Raw genomic sequence first — 16,927 nt, forward strand, 5'->3', positions numbered from 1 at the left:
GGTTTTTCTTTTTTCTTTTTTTTTTTTTTTCTTTCTTTTAAACTTATTTTTCTTTATGTCCTGCGTTTGCCCGTCTCATTCCGGGAGATCAAACTGACCGAAACCAGATACCCAGAGGCTTGTCCTCGGTGACAGTCGGGGGAATCCAAACAAAGAGGTGCATCTACCGGAAATAATGATTTGAGAGATGTTTCTCTCCCTTTCCACCCCCCACCCCCCCGCCTTGAATTAAATCGCTTTTTTTTTTCTGGGAGGTTCAGTTCGAGGGAAGTTTTGCGCCGGAGACGGGGTCGGGGCTGAGGAGGGATGGAGAAGACGGAAAGTTGCGGTGGTGGGAGGAGGCGGGGGGCGAGGGCAGTGCGGGACCCCGGCTGCGCCCGGGCCGCGGGGGGAGCAGGGGCGCGGGGGACCTGCCGCCGCTGCCGGCTCTTTGTCTGCTCGGGCAACTTGAACAAAAGGAGAAACTCGGATGAACTCTCCATCTCTCCCTCTCCTCTCCCGGGTTATCTCATCTTCGGCAACTTTATCCGGAGAGATTTACTCAACTTTCTCTGAGCTCTCCCGCCGCTTAAAAGCAAACAGCCCCGCTGTAGGCTCGTAAGGAAATCTGGTTTCACAGTTTGAAGAAAGGAGAAGGTACGTTTGGACTTCGGGTTTATTGTTCTTTCTCGGCTCCCTCGTCGCGCCCCCCCCCTCCCTGCAAGCTGCGCTCTGGGCTGGGAGTGCGCAGAGGAGGGAGGCTGCGGGCCAGCCGAGCCTTTTCTTTGTACTTTTCGGAGCACATGCAGGTATTTTTGGGAAGGGTAAGGCAGTCATTCCGCCCTAGCTCCGGCAGTGCAGGCTGGGGGGCACTACTCGGGGGGGGTCTTGCCTCCTCCTTGTGCCTGCTTTGTATTTTGTTTCAGTGGTTTAATTTATTTCTTTTTTGGGCGGGAGGGAAGTGGGCTCAGAGAGCTTTCTGGGTCGGGCTGTGTTTTTAAGAGTTGGGACAGAGGAAAGCTGAAGACGGGGAAAACTTCTTGGGATTGTAGGGAGTCCTGGGGGCCCTGGCCAAGGAGTGGGGGCTGTGGGGCTGGGCAGGGCGGCGGGCAGCAGGGGCAAGGTGGGGGCTCTGCTGGGTGCCAGCCTGGGCCGGGGGGGACGGGGACGCCACAGAGGGTGACACATTGCTGCTGTGGGACCATCCCAGGGAAGCAAGGTGTGCAGAAGTGCAGAGAGACAATTTTAGGAGGGGAGGGACCAGAGGGACGACTTTGTTCTTCTGAATGCATTGATCACAGTGGAGGGGGAGAGTGGGAAGGGTCAGTCCAGGCTGGCCCTTCCTCAGCTTGTCTTCCCCTGCACAGTGCAGTCTGCTTCGTCCCTTTGAAAAAGTGATAGTCGCCTTGGTTTTTGCTCCATTATTTTTGGTATTCACGCTTTCTAGAGCAAGCATCGCAACTTCAGAAAACTTATTCATGTGCTCTTTGTACTTTTCTTAATTATCTTGATTAATTTAGTGTCTTCTTATTTCCCCTTCCATTTTCTATGCTATGTAACAACCACCACTTTTCCTTTTTTTTCATCGCAGTCCACTACTTTCCCTTTCCTGTGTTATTTTCTTGTCCTAATTTGCCAGTTGTCCCTCTCCCTCCTTAGATCTATCCGTTTCAGAATTTCTGAAGTCTCTACTTTTCCACTTTCTTTTGTCACTCATTCTCCTTCTTCCGGTCCCGTTCCACCTATTCTTCTACCTACATGCTTCCTTGCATTTCCCATGAAAAGCTCCTTTTGCCAGGATCTTTCTTTTCATGTATGCGTAGATACGCTCAGGTTTCTCCTGATGTGGAGCAAACATAAAAGCTTCTTCTCATTCCCTCCTCTAAAATTATTCTTCTGTGGTATGCCCTACATGCATGTTACTCAGTTACACAGACAGAGCTTCTAGCAAAAATTCTTGTGCATCCACCAATATTCACCTTCTCCTTTCTTCTTGTCTTTATCTCTGTGCACATGCATCTTCAAGCTTCTTCTAGTTCCTCTCCCTTGTCCTTGGTGTGGAAGTTTGTTCTTTCCCCTTTCCCCCACTCCACCTTGGCAGACCTGACGCTGTTCTTCACATCGTTATTCCCTCCTGTGCAGAGTACTCAAACTTTTCTCTCCATTCCTCATATTCCCCTTCCCGACCTAAGCAAAAATTTGCTGTTGGTACTTCTGAAGGAATGGCACAGCAGGAGTACCAGCACAGACAGGCGCGGGTTTGGCTGCTTTGGCTTGCTCCTTGCTGGGCCAAGTGTCAACAGTGGTGCTCATTGCCCAAGCCCCGGCTGCACTAGCATGTCTGCTGGTAGAGGTGCCGTGGGAGGACACTGAGCCAGGGCTAAGGGGGGAGAAAGGATCACTATTAAGTTCTCTCTTCCACTATCCTGATTTGTTTCCTTCAAAAGGGTCGAAGAGTTTTATTTTTGCTACTTGGGGCTTTTTTATCAACTTATTCTTTTAATGAGTTTTGAAATACCTGCCAGGGCAGTTGAAGAGCCTTTATATTACCTTCCTTTCCTGTCACTTCAGTGCTTTCTGTGATGTAAGACTGTACAATGTGTAGGGAAATATGAAAGCCTTTTTCTTAAAGCATTGAAAGTACAAGAGCGACAGCATCCAGCTTGATTCTTCTGTTACATTCCAGCCTGGTGATGTTTTTAACATGAAATGCCGTCACCAGGCTTTGAGTTTAGGATGTGTCTAAATCTGTGAAGAAATATGTGTTTGAAATTATTCAGAAGAATGTAACTTTATATTTGTATGTTAGTCCCCGAGTGGTGCGGCAGAGTTACTGTGCTGAACTAACACTTCTTCCTCTTACTTGAACAGGTCAAAACATAGTCGTCGGGAAAATGGGATGGTTGCCAAAACGTCAGTCTGTGATGGGTGCCATATTGCATTATTCTTTGAGTGGTGGAATACAGCTTGGGATTCTTCAGGGGTGGTTAACGTGGTACAAACTGTACTGTACAGCTGCTGAACGTCTTAACCATTTGGATTCATACATAACTTAATGGGCTCCTGGAAGAAGTGGAAGAGCCTCTTGCCGAAACTTGAGGATATTGTGGAAAACGCTGCTGAGACCCTTTTGGATTATATCGCCATCTGACATCAAGGTCCTGCAGCTGATGAAAGGTATGCTTCTCCCTGTTGCAAAAATACTGTCTCGTACATCAAAATACTAAGCACATCGTCTTTATTTTAAACAAACTTGCTTTGTAACCTTTTATTTTTTTTGTCTTTGCCTGGCTGCTGACACCTACCAATAGTTTTGAGTGGTGTAATCTGACAGAAATGCCTTACTAATGGTTTGGCAATGTTTGTATCTTAAATGTAGAAGGAAAAGCTGAACATGAAAGTATTTTTGTTTTCAGAGTTAACTGATATTTTCAAGGTAATGACTTCATTGGGTCTAGGAGTGCTTGGCAGCTCTAGAAAATCAGACTAGTTAACTTCTAAGAAAAATAAGTTAAAAGCTATTTAAACAAAGCATTTTCCACAATTACAATCTTCCAAATACCCGACTTTGTTTAAAGACATGTTACTATTTTGAGTTGAACTCAAGAAAACAACCTTCTATTATTTAACCTCTCTTCTTCCAAATAGCAACAAAAATCTTATGGATGGCTTGTATGGGGGAGAGAGCAAATAGAAGTTTTTCACTTACAAATTCAGGGTATTCTTTTGTTTCAAGTGTTTTTAAAGTTTTGATTTAAGGCTTCTTGCAGAGCGTGTTTGCATCCTGCATGTCCTAGTACTGTGAAAGTCTATTGAATGCAGACAGTGCTCAGTTTTCTTGTTATTGTATGAGATAGATAACCGATGTACAAAAATGAAATGAAAACTAGTGGAGAGAACAAGCTTGTTAAAGAGTTATTAATGAATAACAAGTTATTCCTGAATCTAGATTAAGTGTTAATCCAATGCTGAAGAAATCATTGAGCCCCTTACTGAACTATGAAAATTGCAAAGCAAATTTTAGAACTATTTAAAATCTGATCCTTTTATACCTGTTTTGTGCACTTCTTATTTATAGCTGAAAATGAATGACATGAAAAGTGTTGGTTTTGCTGCATATTTCAGCTCATCTGATTGGTTCCAGCCTATACCATATGTAGGGCAGAGAAGTATTCATAATCTTAAGAAAAGTGCTGAGCTGGCTGGCCTACTTTAGAGCAAAATAGACATCTGAACGAATAATCACTCGTTATCCTTTCCAGTTGTAAACAGAGATACAAGAAGCAATAGAGTCCTAATTTCCTGGTTCTGACTGTGTTTTAATAAAGACCTACTCTTAATTTTCTTGATTATTGAGGATAAGCTTTTTGTTACGTACTGAACGCAATTAATGTACATTTAGATTTTCGTTCGTAATATTTTTCTACATTTATACTATTTTTGAACTTTGCATGACTTAAGTTAGCCATATGAAAGTCTTTATTTTGAAGTTTCAAAAAAGGAAAGTCTTAGGCTGTTTGTGGAAAGAGGAAAAAAAGAATAATAAATGGATTGTGCTGGATAAAAATATTTAGAGCTGCTATCTAGTGTCATCTTGGAAAAGAAGCCCAGTCATTATGTTTCTGTATTTCAAGGAAACCAAAACTGCGATCCTTTTTTCTTTCTTTCTTCTTGTTCAGTTTCTTCTCAGGTGCTTGCCACTCTTTAGGAAAACTAAACTGGACAGAAAAGGTACACTTAATTTGTCTGCATGAAAACCACTAATTTTCATCAACACTGAAAACTGAAGTGAATTTTTACTTACAACTAATGTAAATAGAGACAACTCCTTATCTGAGCTTAATCTGAGAGTTTGTGTAGATTGAATTTCATCATTGCCATAGGATTCAGGATATGTTATGCAAATTATTAGATACATTTGTGTTTGTTTATACCTGGAACATTTCAAACGTTAATAACTTGGTGACAAAACTGTTAAGATTTAGAGGGGGAAGACAATTTATCTGTCTTCAAATTTCTTTGGACTATTTCCAATAAAATGAAAAGAAGCATTCTCATATTCGGAGATAAGATCTGCAGAGAGAGGAAAAGTAGGGTCAGCTAGGAAACGTTTAGCGCGGTATTTCCCAGCTGGTAGGTGTGCTGTGTGGTGGGAGGCGAGACCCTTGCAGGGCTTGCACAGAGATGAGGAAGATGCTTTTTGCAGGCCGCGGCCGGAGCGTCCCTGTACCTTTCTCCTGGGAGCAGTCCCAGCAAAAGGGGCAGCAACAGCAGGTGAGGCAGGGGATGGATGGAGGCTGAGCGCTGTGGGGAAGGAGCAACACCTGGGCCCTGGGAGGGGTGATGGGGAGCACCTGCCTTAATTGGGGCAGGAAGCAGCCTTGCTGCCTTCAGTGTGGGCTGGCTGTGAGGAACTTGGGAGCTGCTCCTTGAGAGGAGGGTTTCAGGTATGTGAGCCCTAACACTGTAGCTCTGAAGTGTGTGAAAGTGGTTGTTCCAGTGGTTTGTCTCTGGTTATAATTGGGCTGTAATTTGCTTTGCTTGTGACTGTCCTGGAAGGTGATGGAAGTTCTTGCAGGCGTCCTGGGCAGTATGGGCTTGGGGGTGAGCTCTGAACTCTCCCTCATAAGCCTACCCTGGGATGTGTGGTTGTTAAGCTGGTAGCAGAGCTTACACCTAAACCAAATTAAACCAAATCCAGATAGTCTGAGCAGCAATTCCTCATTTGAACTGTGCTCTCAGTTAAGAAGGTCTTCTAGCCAATGTACTTTGTTGTGTGAGAAAGTGTCTTGCTCCATGTAACTGAGGTGAGAGTAACCATGGGGATGTCTCAGGCCAACGAAACACAAGTGCAGAAGAGATTTAGCAGGCTGCAAGAAGTGCTTTTACAGTGTGTTGTGGGTAGGTGAATCGCAGTGTTGGAGTTGTGCGTTCTGAGGAATGGGCAGAGGAGAAAAGGGCAGGTTTTGTAACTTGTGGATTTTTAGGTAGGAGATGGAGGAGGTGGTATATTGGAGTAACTTCCTATCAACGAACATCTAGGAAGGTAGAAAGGAAAATGTGATAAGGACTTCATTTTATTTCTTTGATTGTTCCTTCCCTTTAGTTGAAGTGTTTTTTTGGGGGCATGAACTCCTGAATTCTCAAGTGAGGTAGAAATTTCTGTAGACCCCTGTGTGCCCCACTCCTGATACTCCCTGTGTATCTCCCGATACACAATGGAGACGGGGATGCTTTCCTGAGGGCCTGCTGCCTTTCACCCCTCCAGTGGGAGGCCCCGCTCCTCACAGTGCAGGACAAAGGAGCTTCCTTCTCTGGAGGCTTTACCAGAATGTCCTCCTCAGGATGCAGAGGTACAGTTTGACTCTTCAGTAAAATTTTGGGAGAAAGGCTTAGGAAATACGCTTGTTAGTCCCTGATAGGGCTCCCAAACAGCCCAAAGAGTATTGTGCAATTATGAGGAGGATGGCGTGGTAAGTGGTGACTTTGTGCTCCTCACTGGGAAGGTGAGGTAGAAGCTATAGGACAGGGCATATTTCTAGAATGGAGCTGGCTTTGTAGCTTTAGTTTCATAGAAAATGGTATTCATAACAATGTTTGTTTTTTTTTCTCTTTATTTTGCTCAATGCTGGTTGAATGTCATGTGCTTAATCATATAGCTTCATATAGTAGAAATCATAAATGCAAATAAGACATTTTCTTTTTTTATTTCTCTACTTTCACTTGTCACCTTATCAGGTAAATTGAGGTACAATACTCTTACAGAATCAGTATAAGCATTGGAGTATGGTTTGTTTCTTTTTAGCTCGTGTGAGCAAATTTCGTGAGAGAGGTAGAAGAAAGTTGACCAAGGCTGGAAGAAGAGAGTTGCCACTTGAAATCTGGGGGTGGTGGTGGTGTACACTCCCTCATTCTATTACAGTTATGATTGAGAAATACTTGCGTGAAAACTTATAATGAAAAGGAAGCTTCCAACATGTGAGCTGCTTTCTGTAAAATGCTATCAGTTATGTCAGGACAGAGGCATATGGTGTCTGGAATAGTTTTCTTTCTCTTGATTGGATTTATTTTATGTGGCAAGAACCTTTCCAGCTCACTAATGGATTCTATTTTGATTCTTTTTTTTGCTTGCATTGTCATAACATGAAATTTGTCACAAACTATTTGTGAAGCCTGACATAGGGTGCTATTGTGCTTGATACCTTGACCTTTCCTTGATTAAAATGCATAGACGTGTTTGGGTTTGGTAGGGGGAAATGGATAAGCTACGGGGATTAAGAATATTTTAAGACGAAATTAATTGTTGTCTTTGTGTGAGGACAGGGACAGTACTTCCCCTGAAAGGTTATGAGACTACTGCAAGTGTGGATTCTGTATTCATATCTATAAATATTGTAGATTAGTGAGGACATATTGTGTTTAATTATGTGCAAAGAAGAGAAAAATGCTCATACCTAATTTAAATGTGCATGCTCCTGCTAAAAATAGCAAAATGATTACTTTTTTTTTATACTTAAACTGAAAGGAAGCTACGCTGCTTCTATTTAGGAACAATGTTGCCACCTTATGAATTATATTGCATTTTGATACATCTTAAATATTCCAGTATCAATTTTTCTGTCACTTTTCTGTGTGTGGGTATTTTATTGAACTGTTCCTAAAGCATTTTGTACATGAAATGAGTTGCCTTAAGTCTTGCACGGGGTGATGAGTGTGGTGTTGCTCTGGATGTTGGTGTTGCTTCTTCAGAGATAAGGGAGAGTAGTGAAGTAGAACCACGAATGTTTGCATGGGATTCCTCACAGGCATGGGAAGCAGGTGGGCGTGGAGGGGGAAGGCATGCGGTTGTCATAAAACTTAATAAGTGGGCAATAGGAGAGGGTATTCTGGGCCGATAAGGATGGAGTCTGACTTAGTTGTGAGCCAGTGATGATTGGTGAGGAAAGGAAGTGGTGAGGCATCTTGAAAATGAGGGCTAGTAGCTAGTGATTGATGCGATAGCGAAAGGAGAGGCGGATTTTGTGGGAATGGGTGAGAAGCTGTTTGTCATAATTTATGTGTCTGCAGGCCTGTGCCATTGGAGCATTTCTAATGGGAAAATGTAGTGAAATCTTTAAATGGCCATAGTGTAGGTTATAAATATCTTGGCGATCAGTAGTATTGGCTTCTTTTTGGTGTATGATAAAATGGTTTCTGTTTAATGCTGTACAAGGAAACAAAGTTAACTTTAGCTCTACATGTTTTGAATTCAATTTGCTCCCAAAATAACTGTAGTCCTCAGTTGAGGATACAAGTTAGCTGCTTCTGTTTGGCTTTGCAATACTGTGCAAGGCAAAAATTCATTTAGGTAAGTGGTTCAGGAATCGCATATGTTGTTTTGAGATTATCTCAGAGGTGAGACTTTGTGTGGCTGCTCATTTAGTTATCTTTCAGAATTTGCAAATGGGTTTTTGGTTGGTATCTGTTGCTCTGTGCATGTGCTCTGAAAATAATAAAAGTTGTGATGGCTCCAGAATACCGAAGAAGGTACCCTGGATTACGCAGCAAACACTGAGGTGTATCTAAGCAACTCACTGCTTTTGTGCAGGCTGGTGTAGTGCCATGCAGGGCATTAATTTAGGCCTGTAAGCTATTTTAACTGTATAATGGTGCTACTGGACTTGATCTGTTAATTGTTGCTTCTCAGCTGAGCTTGCATATGATGTGGCTTCAGTTCTGCTGGAGCTGAGCTGAGCTGGTGGTAGCTCAGGGGGCTCTTCCCTGGGCTCCCTTGTGGGGTGTGAACATGGACTCAGTTGTGCTTTGTAGAGAGGCTGTTGTTTAAAGGCTTTGGGCATCAAGTGTTGGAAACTGCAGAGGTGTTGGAAGAGATGCTCTTCCCCTTACAGAAGATGCGTAGCCTTATTGGTGAAAAACAGAAGATAAGATAGATGATGAAAGGTGTGCTATCTCTGGGGCTTAAGTTTGCCATATTCCAAGTTTTATGATGCAATATAGGCAGTAACTTTACTCATTTGAGCTCCTGGACTGGACATGTGGAGCATATTTAGGCACAGGTCCTTACTGAAAAACAGACATTGGAAGGAAAGGTGGTTCTGGTTCACAACTTCGTGATTTCAGTGCCTTGCTTTTTTTGTTTACTGAAATTCATTACACTTGCAAAAGAAGGAATGAAAGAAACATAATTCTAAACTCAAAAGCTTGTTCTTTATCATGTAGATACCTTTCAGCTTCAGGATTTGTATACATTATTTTTATAGTCTTAAATATATGCATTATGTGGCTTTATGCAAAAGGAAAGCTTTGAACTGATATAGTTAAAATCTGTGTCCTAGATCATGGCTTGGTTTACCAGATTTGGATTAACTGCCATTTCTTCTTTTCAAATAGCTTCTTTTCCATGGTATCAGCACCTGATATTTGCATATTATCATCCATCTTCAGTCTTCAGGAGACTTTGATGCATGAGCATTTCTAGCCTAATTTAGTTGACGATTTGAATGTGTTGTGAAAAACTTTGTTTAAATTGAGAGAAAAGTTGAGTGATTATTGCTTTTAGAGCATGAATGGGAGCACAGCTTGCAAAAACAAATTAGCTGTCCCTGTAAAACTCTATATTGTCAACTTAGTTACTCTCTATACATCAGCTATGGGAGTTAGCTAGAGAGGGTTTGATGTATATCTCTTGCAGGAATTCCAGCACTTGGGCAGTGGAGGAAGGGGGCTATAACCTGGTATATGTTCATGACAGCAGTTCACCTAGTAATAGGACTGAAAAGGAAGTTTTAAATGCAACAATAAGAGAAAGTCGCTCCCTTTCCCCAAAGGAATGAACAGACAATTTGCTTCATGTCTGTTAAGACTGGTTTTGGACCACACAATGCATCTAGATGTAAGATTAATTAGATGCTAGTTTATTTTACATGTCTTATTTGAACTCATACTTAACACCTTCCTTGTATGTATTTTAGCATATAGTAGCTTAAAACTAATACCTGAAATATTTTCATCAGCCAATTTGAGTTACTCGGTGCACTTTTTTCCTGTTTAGCCACCAACATTTGAGCTGCTGTGTCTAAATCTAGTCATCCAGGTTGATTTTCAGCAGAGCCGAAGAATAGTTGCTATTGACTTCAGTGATGATATGGATCACTGGGGTTTTTGGAAAAGCAAGTCAGACGCCAGAACATCTGTGTGTGTGTGTATACACGTACATCACATGCTTATATTTTAGATACAAATATATATATACAGACATGTATACGTGCACACCATACAGTCCAAAACCAATGGTGTGGTACCTGAGGCAGCTTCATGAAGGAGACAGGTGGTTTTTCCCCTCTGTATGAAGCAGTGTCTAGTGCATTCCCAAACCTTGCTTCTATCGTCTTGTGTCGATGGTCGTCTATGCTGTGTTCCCTTTTTGTTTTGGTTTTTAGCTACTCAAAATGAAATATGTGCCCTGTTCCAATTTACCAGTTTGTTTCTTAAAATACATCCTGCATGTAAATTCTGGTCAAAAACCATATAATGGAAAAGTGTCTATTGAATTAGTAGTGATCAGGTGTATACTGAAAGCATTCACTGTAATTAGTTGTAAAACGCTTTATCTCAATGTCACGCATACTGCTCACTCCTCCCCTTCCCCCCTCAAAAAAAAGCAGCAAGGCATATCTGAAGTGGAGCTATGACAAGCATTAAAAAAATGAGTTTTTTTCAACTGGTAATCAATTTGGCTTAACTTTTTAATGTGTGTATGTATAATGTATATATGTATGTACACACCTATATGTGTTGGTTTGATGGAATACATTGCTTTAAATTATGCACAGTGTAATACTTGAAGTGGCTAGAGGAGATTTTTTTATATCTTGTTTTAACGTCTTCAGTAAGAATTGTTGCGAGTGCTGCCAAAACTGTGTGGAATGTTACTTGTTGTGGACTTCATGCAGGTTAGATGTATTAGTGGCTCTCTCTTTGAGACAAGTGAAAGGATGTTTGCAAAGGAAGACCAGAACCATTCCAAGATTGATTTCTTTGCATTTGCAAATGCAAAGAAATCAATCTACTGCTTTGACCTTGGATTGCATGTTGCAGTTGAAATAGGTTTTTTTTGCCCTGAACGCTGTTGCAAAAGGCAGTAAGTTAAGATATGACAGATCAGAGTGAGAGTAGGACAGAAAAGAGGCAGAATAAGAATTCTTTTGCAGACTTGTGTGTTTGAGATTGTTGCCCAGGGTTATGCATCTTGAGCCTTTTCTTAAAGTGTTTGTATAGTCCTGTGAAGCATAGTTGGGCTGTCCGATAACTGTGTAGGAGAGCATATTCTAGACTTTGAAAAAAGTCTATAGCCTTATTAAAAATAAGGATTTGCAGACGCACTGTAGTCTGGTAGATAGTTTCTGAACATGAAGGGGAGGGGAGCTCTCCGGTTTGTTGCTCTACTATGTCAGAAATTGTGTATCTGAGTGATTGTTGCTGAATTAAAGCAGTGTATATTCTAGGCTTCTGGTTGCTTAGTGTGAGTAGTGCTGTGCAAACACTCCAGGAATTGCCAGGAGCCATTTTGCATATAACATTTTCCCTTGTTGTTTTCTACCGTGGGCAGTGGTTTATCGCCACGATTTGTGTAAGAGGAGTAGGGTGTCTTTATTCTTATTTTTTATTCTGAATGCTTCCAGGCTGAAGAGAGTTATGAAGTAGACCCTGTTATTTCAGGTCAGTGCCTGGATTAACTTCTTGGCAAAAACTTGTTATGGATCATATACTGCCATCACTGCAAAACACAGTAAGTGAAATAGGGTATCTGTAGTTCTGCTTAGGTAAGATCAATTTCTTTTACAAAAAATAAAGAGAATCTCTGTGGAGAGGCAGGGATTGAATGTAGTATAATAACCACTTGCCAGAAAGATACGTGATAGTAGCTAGCTTTTGAGGGAGATGCAGCCACTTAGTGTGTCTCTTTGAAGAGAACCAGAGTGCACTCATTGGAAGAATATTGGCATATCTGTTGGACAACAAATGTTGTCATATGTATTTTTAGTGAATTTCTACTTAATCTGCCTCTTGTCTTGGCGTTCAAAGATGAGAAATACAGACTCTGAGGAATATTGCCGTGAATAGTTGATGCCTGCATTTGGATGTAGGGCCATACTTGCTGTATAGCAGAGCTGGCAAAATCTATAGGCATTACTGGCTGTCTTATTTTTTTTTTTCCCCCGAGTGAGAAGGGGAACAAACAATTCATTAAGCATAATAGAATATTTAATTTATCTTATAATTTTTGTATGGTTCTTGTCCTGTCTTGGTTCTCCAATTCTTGGATTTAAAATTGCTATGCTAGCTGCACATGCCTTATTATTTTATGTTGAAATTGAAATAAGTAGAAATTGTATTTGAAAAAATTCAGCATAAGAATTCTGAATCATTTAATATTAATTTTAAAATGAAATCTCATATTTCAAGGGTCAAAGTCTTTCATTTGGGGAAAATTATCAGTATAGAAGCTCTCTGTATCTTTAACGGGAATGGTCTCTAATTTATGCTTGATTCTTCTGCTAGGTTAATGTTAATTAGTTTAACATATCACTCATAAAAGATGTCATAGTTGAGTCATTGTGTAGGTAACAAATCTTGCACTGGCTAGCAATGAAGAAATACTACCTCTATTAAAACCCACACTTAATCCGTGGGAGTCAGGACTCATGACATTTTGCAGTCATCCAGCTTAATGCATTTTAATGCCTTCAGTGGTGTGAGGTTTTTTCTTGGGGTGCTGCATGGCGGATAAGCAAGTGAGGCAGAGCTTTCAGATTATGCAGTACAGTATATAGTGTAGCCTGTGCCAAGTGAGAAACCTGGTAGAAATGCTGGCTCAGGCTGGGGTTAGGGCTGGATACTGTAACACCGATTTAACCTTAAAAAAAAATCCATCCAGTGTTGGTTTACCCAAAGAAAGCATACATAAACAGTGGTAAAAAAGCTCAAATCTGCTTATATTCAGAACACAAATAATTTGATATTAACAACACAGCTAACATTTACAAGTATGCATGCTTGTAGTTAGCTAAGTAGTTTCTCTCAGGGCAGAGTTGGATGAAGCATTAGAACTGGGCCTATAGTGGAAGGCGAATTTTAGTCATAATTGTAGACTGGTTAGTGTGACTCCATAATCCTTTTTTTCAAAATAACCCCCCAGCCTCTGAGGAGGTGATGGCGTGGTGCTGCCAACACAGCTGTGAGCCTGTGCCGAGTCCTGGCATCCTGCTTGGCTGTTACAGGTATTCCAGGGTACGGGATGGGCAAGGCAAGTTAGTCTGATCAGACCTCTAACCAAAAGATGCTGCCCACGTTTATTTATTTATTTAAGCCATCAGCATCTGAATGGCAATGAGCAATTGAATAAGTGTTTGAGAGTGCTGTTGCTTTCTCTGCCTGAGGAAGCCTGGGTGAGTGGAAGGTCTCGGGTCTTGAGGGTCGGTGGAGTTTCACTTGAACAGCACAGGCAGGCGTGGTCAAGAGACAAGGACTTTGCATCAGAAATGTTAATGTGAAAATGTTTAAACCTCCTCCGTTGCTAAAGGCCCTAAGTACTTACATGGCACAGGAGCAAGGCAGTCCCTCCAGTATGTGGCAGAGAACGTCTGAAACTTTGGAGGGCACCTACCAGTGCATCTCAGAAATCATAAACTAACCAAACAGATGCATTTGCTTGCAAATTGTGTGTGTGTTTCCCTGTGAAGCAGGTTACTGTAGCTTTGTGGCCAGGTAAATGTTATGAGGTTGATCTGAGAAAAGAAGGGTTACCACCTTGTAATAAAATGCAAGTAAACAGCCAACATGTTCTATCATCTCGCAGTCTGCACATCGGAAGAAACTAGGTTACCTCTTTAATCTCTTTAAGTATCCTGATAAATTCAGTCTTTCAGATCTGAGAAACGGCAGCTTTGCAGCAGGTGGAGCTGATGGAAGAACAGGAGTGTTCTTCTGCCTCCTTTCAAATTGTGTGAGCATTTAAGCTCCTTTGGACTATTTGTACTCCTGTACCCTAGTAGAAAGTGGAGCTGCTGATTATTTTTTTTTTAGTGTGAAGATTCAATGAAGCTTTGTTCATAAAAATGTACTGTTCTTTGACATCCTGCTTTACTGCTCATAGCACTGGCGTATTTGTTGAGTGTCTCAGCGTAGTTAGGTGTGACATAAGACAACTATCACTTTGTGTCTCCACATAGTTAGGTGAAGACATAAGACAACTATCCCTTTGATGTGGCTACAATCTTCAATGTGTTACACTGACCCTCTAATGAGATACTCGCTATTGTGTATGTAACTATGAACATTAGGTTTTCCTTTAACTGAAGGAGACCTCTTTCTATGAACAGGTTGCTCTTAAGGTGCTGTTTTCCTGAGATGGTTTTACTTTTAGCTTTCTTAGCCATTTGCTCGTTTATTCATTTGCAATTATAAATTCTGGTTACCAAAAGAGTTGAAGAATTGTAGCAAACAAGCAACTTCTTTCTGAATTTGCTTCTCACCTTGGATTTGCATTAAGCTTTCAGTCTTCCTTTAATTTTAACCATGAAAACTGAATATATTACAGTAATTTTATTAACATCAAAAGGCTTCGAATTGTTCGTGTGTGGCTCTTAATTTATAAAGCAGCAGTTTAAGACTTTGAAATTCTTAACAGATGCTCAGCTATGTTCTCAGTATTTGAGCTTAAAGCAGAAAGAATTTAACTCAATTATAATAATGTAAACCTTTCCCCTTTGCTTTGCATAATTAAATATTTTCATTTACATAGCACAGAATTTGAACATTCCAAACAGGGTAGATAAGCAGAAGAAAAAGGCAGACAAAGATGCATCTTTGATGCATGCAGAGTAGTAATGCACTTGCTGGTAATCTTACTGTGCTTATTATTAATAATTTTAACTAGAAATCCATATGCAAATTCCTGTGAATATGGATTGTATTTAATGTGTGATTATTTTTTTTTTTTAAATTGGGTGCATCTCTTGAAATACTCCGTAAAGTACATTAGAACTGGGGCAGGAATACAGTAACCTTGATACCTTGTTTTACTTCTTGTTTTAACATATTAATTAGTGGAACAAGTCTGGGGAAAATTAAGGTTTCCCTTTATTTGTTTGGCCAACTTATGTGGATGCAGGAGACGGCCTGAGTGTGCCTGTGTGGAAGTCTGTGATCCTGTATGTCTCTGATTTACAACTGGTGTAGGCAAAACTATGCTAGAGGTATGATAGATTACTATCACTTTGAGTAATGCTGTGTATCAGATTCACCAGCCCACTGTCAGAGTAGTGTCTCTGTGGTATAATGTGAAGCATCAGGTGTTCCGAGGGCTGCAGAATAGACCCAAGATCTGCAAATAAACAGCTGCACTTCTTTAAACTACTGGTGTTTGTCATGTCCGTATCAGCAAAATGCATCAGACTGAAATGAATCTTCGCTGTTTCTGAAGAAATGTAGTGCAACTTCTGTTGGCTAGTTTAATGTCACAATTGAATCTTCTTGGAAGTGGGAGGATCAGTGATGTTCCCCATAATAAAAAGAAGCACTTCTGATTCTTATGTTCCTGAATTCTTAAATTATGTAATGTTACAGATTACATCAAACGTGATTAAATACAAGTGTGTAAAATAAGAGAAAAATGCACTTTTTTTTGTAGTGCCTTTTTGTTTGCTTACCCGGTGAAATTGGAGGGTATGTCTCTTGGTTTGATTGAATGTCATACATAAAAGCAGTTTGGAGGTATTTTTTTTGTTTATTACATGCTTCAAATCTCAAATTCTAAGTGCCAATACATAGGATACACACAAAAATTCTATGTATTAGAATTGAGAGAATGGATTTTTGGACAAAGCTTAGATTACATTAAACACTATTTTCAGCACACAGATTTTATGGTGTCTATCAAAACACAAAATAAAGTGGAAATCCAAGCTGAAGGGAGAGCACCTATCTGTATGTGTATGCATGCATTGCGGGGCGGAGGACCTTAAAGGAAGTTGGTGTGTTTATCTTTGACCTTTTATTCACATTTCCTGCAGAGATTCTTAGTTGATGAGCTTTAGGAAATCATTTCAGTGGTACTTATTTTTCTGGGGTTTTCTGTCAATTGTCTGGGTTTCTTCCATTTGCAAATAGATTTTCTAGTGCGCTATAGAAACCTTTGTCATCTTTTTTTGCCTTGTTTGATGGGGGTGAAGATAAGAGAGCAGGATGTAGGTGAAAAAGAATGAGAATTTAATTTCCAATGTAGCAAAATTTCATGTCCTAAAGCTTCTTCTGATAGCTTCTGATATAATAAGAGTGGCTGTTTGCAAGTACAAATCCAAGAGTGTAGGTTACTTGCTTAAAGAACAAGTGAAGCTACAAGGATCTCATTAACTTTGATTTTCATAGAATCCTAAAAGCTTATAACAATACGTGTGCTCTTGTTTCCTTTTCTCTTGCCTCTAACATTGATCATCAAGGAGCACTTAATGTTCTAAAAAAGTCTTTGGGACCTCTGAGCACCTTAAAGATTATTTTATTGGTAGAAATGCAACTGGAGGCTGAGTGTGGTGTTCTTTTTAATTTTCATTATTGCTCTTTTTGCTTTAGCTGTTAGGTATTTTGCTAGTTCTCTGTTCCATTCCTGCTTCACTAGACTTGTACTACATGTCTGAAGAATCACGAGAAGTTTGCATTATGAACTAGCTGCTTAGCTCAGGAAATTGTAGTATTCTCTAGATTTTTGAGATGTTTTGATGCTTAGGAGAAAAATAGGTTTGTTTTGGTTTATATTAAGTATAGTGAATGTATTGGAGAAGTGTCAATATTGTAGCCAGATTAGATAAGTTGTTTTTGTATATGAGTAAACATGGTTCTGTGTTTTTTGGTTTCTTAAGTGGATGTCTTGGGTGCGTTGCCCTCCAGCTGA

The 16,927-nt window shown here is 40.4% G+C and overlaps 1 long non-coding RNA gene across 1 annotated transcript in view; it reads left to right on the forward strand.

Annotated features, from left to right (window-relative positions):
- Positions 1 to 533: 533 nt before the first annotated feature.
- Positions 534 to 16,927, forward strand: part of LOC127013324 (uncharacterized) — a 223,029-nt gene continuing 206,635 nt past the window's right edge. Inside the window, exons 1-2 of the long non-coding RNA XR_007766067.1 lie at positions 534 to 636; positions 2,851 to 3,156. This is a non-coding gene — a long non-coding RNA (uncharacterized LOC127013324). The remainder of the gene's footprint in view (positions 637 to 2,850; positions 3,157 to 16,927) is intronic.

This window comes from Gymnogyps californianus, chromosome 2 (genome assembly GCF_018139145.2).
Source record: "Gymnogyps californianus isolate 813 chromosome 2, ASM1813914v2, whole genome shotgun sequence".
In the NCBI taxonomy this organism is placed as follows: domain Eukaryota; kingdom Metazoa; phylum Chordata; class Aves; order Accipitriformes; family Cathartidae; genus Gymnogyps; species Gymnogyps californianus.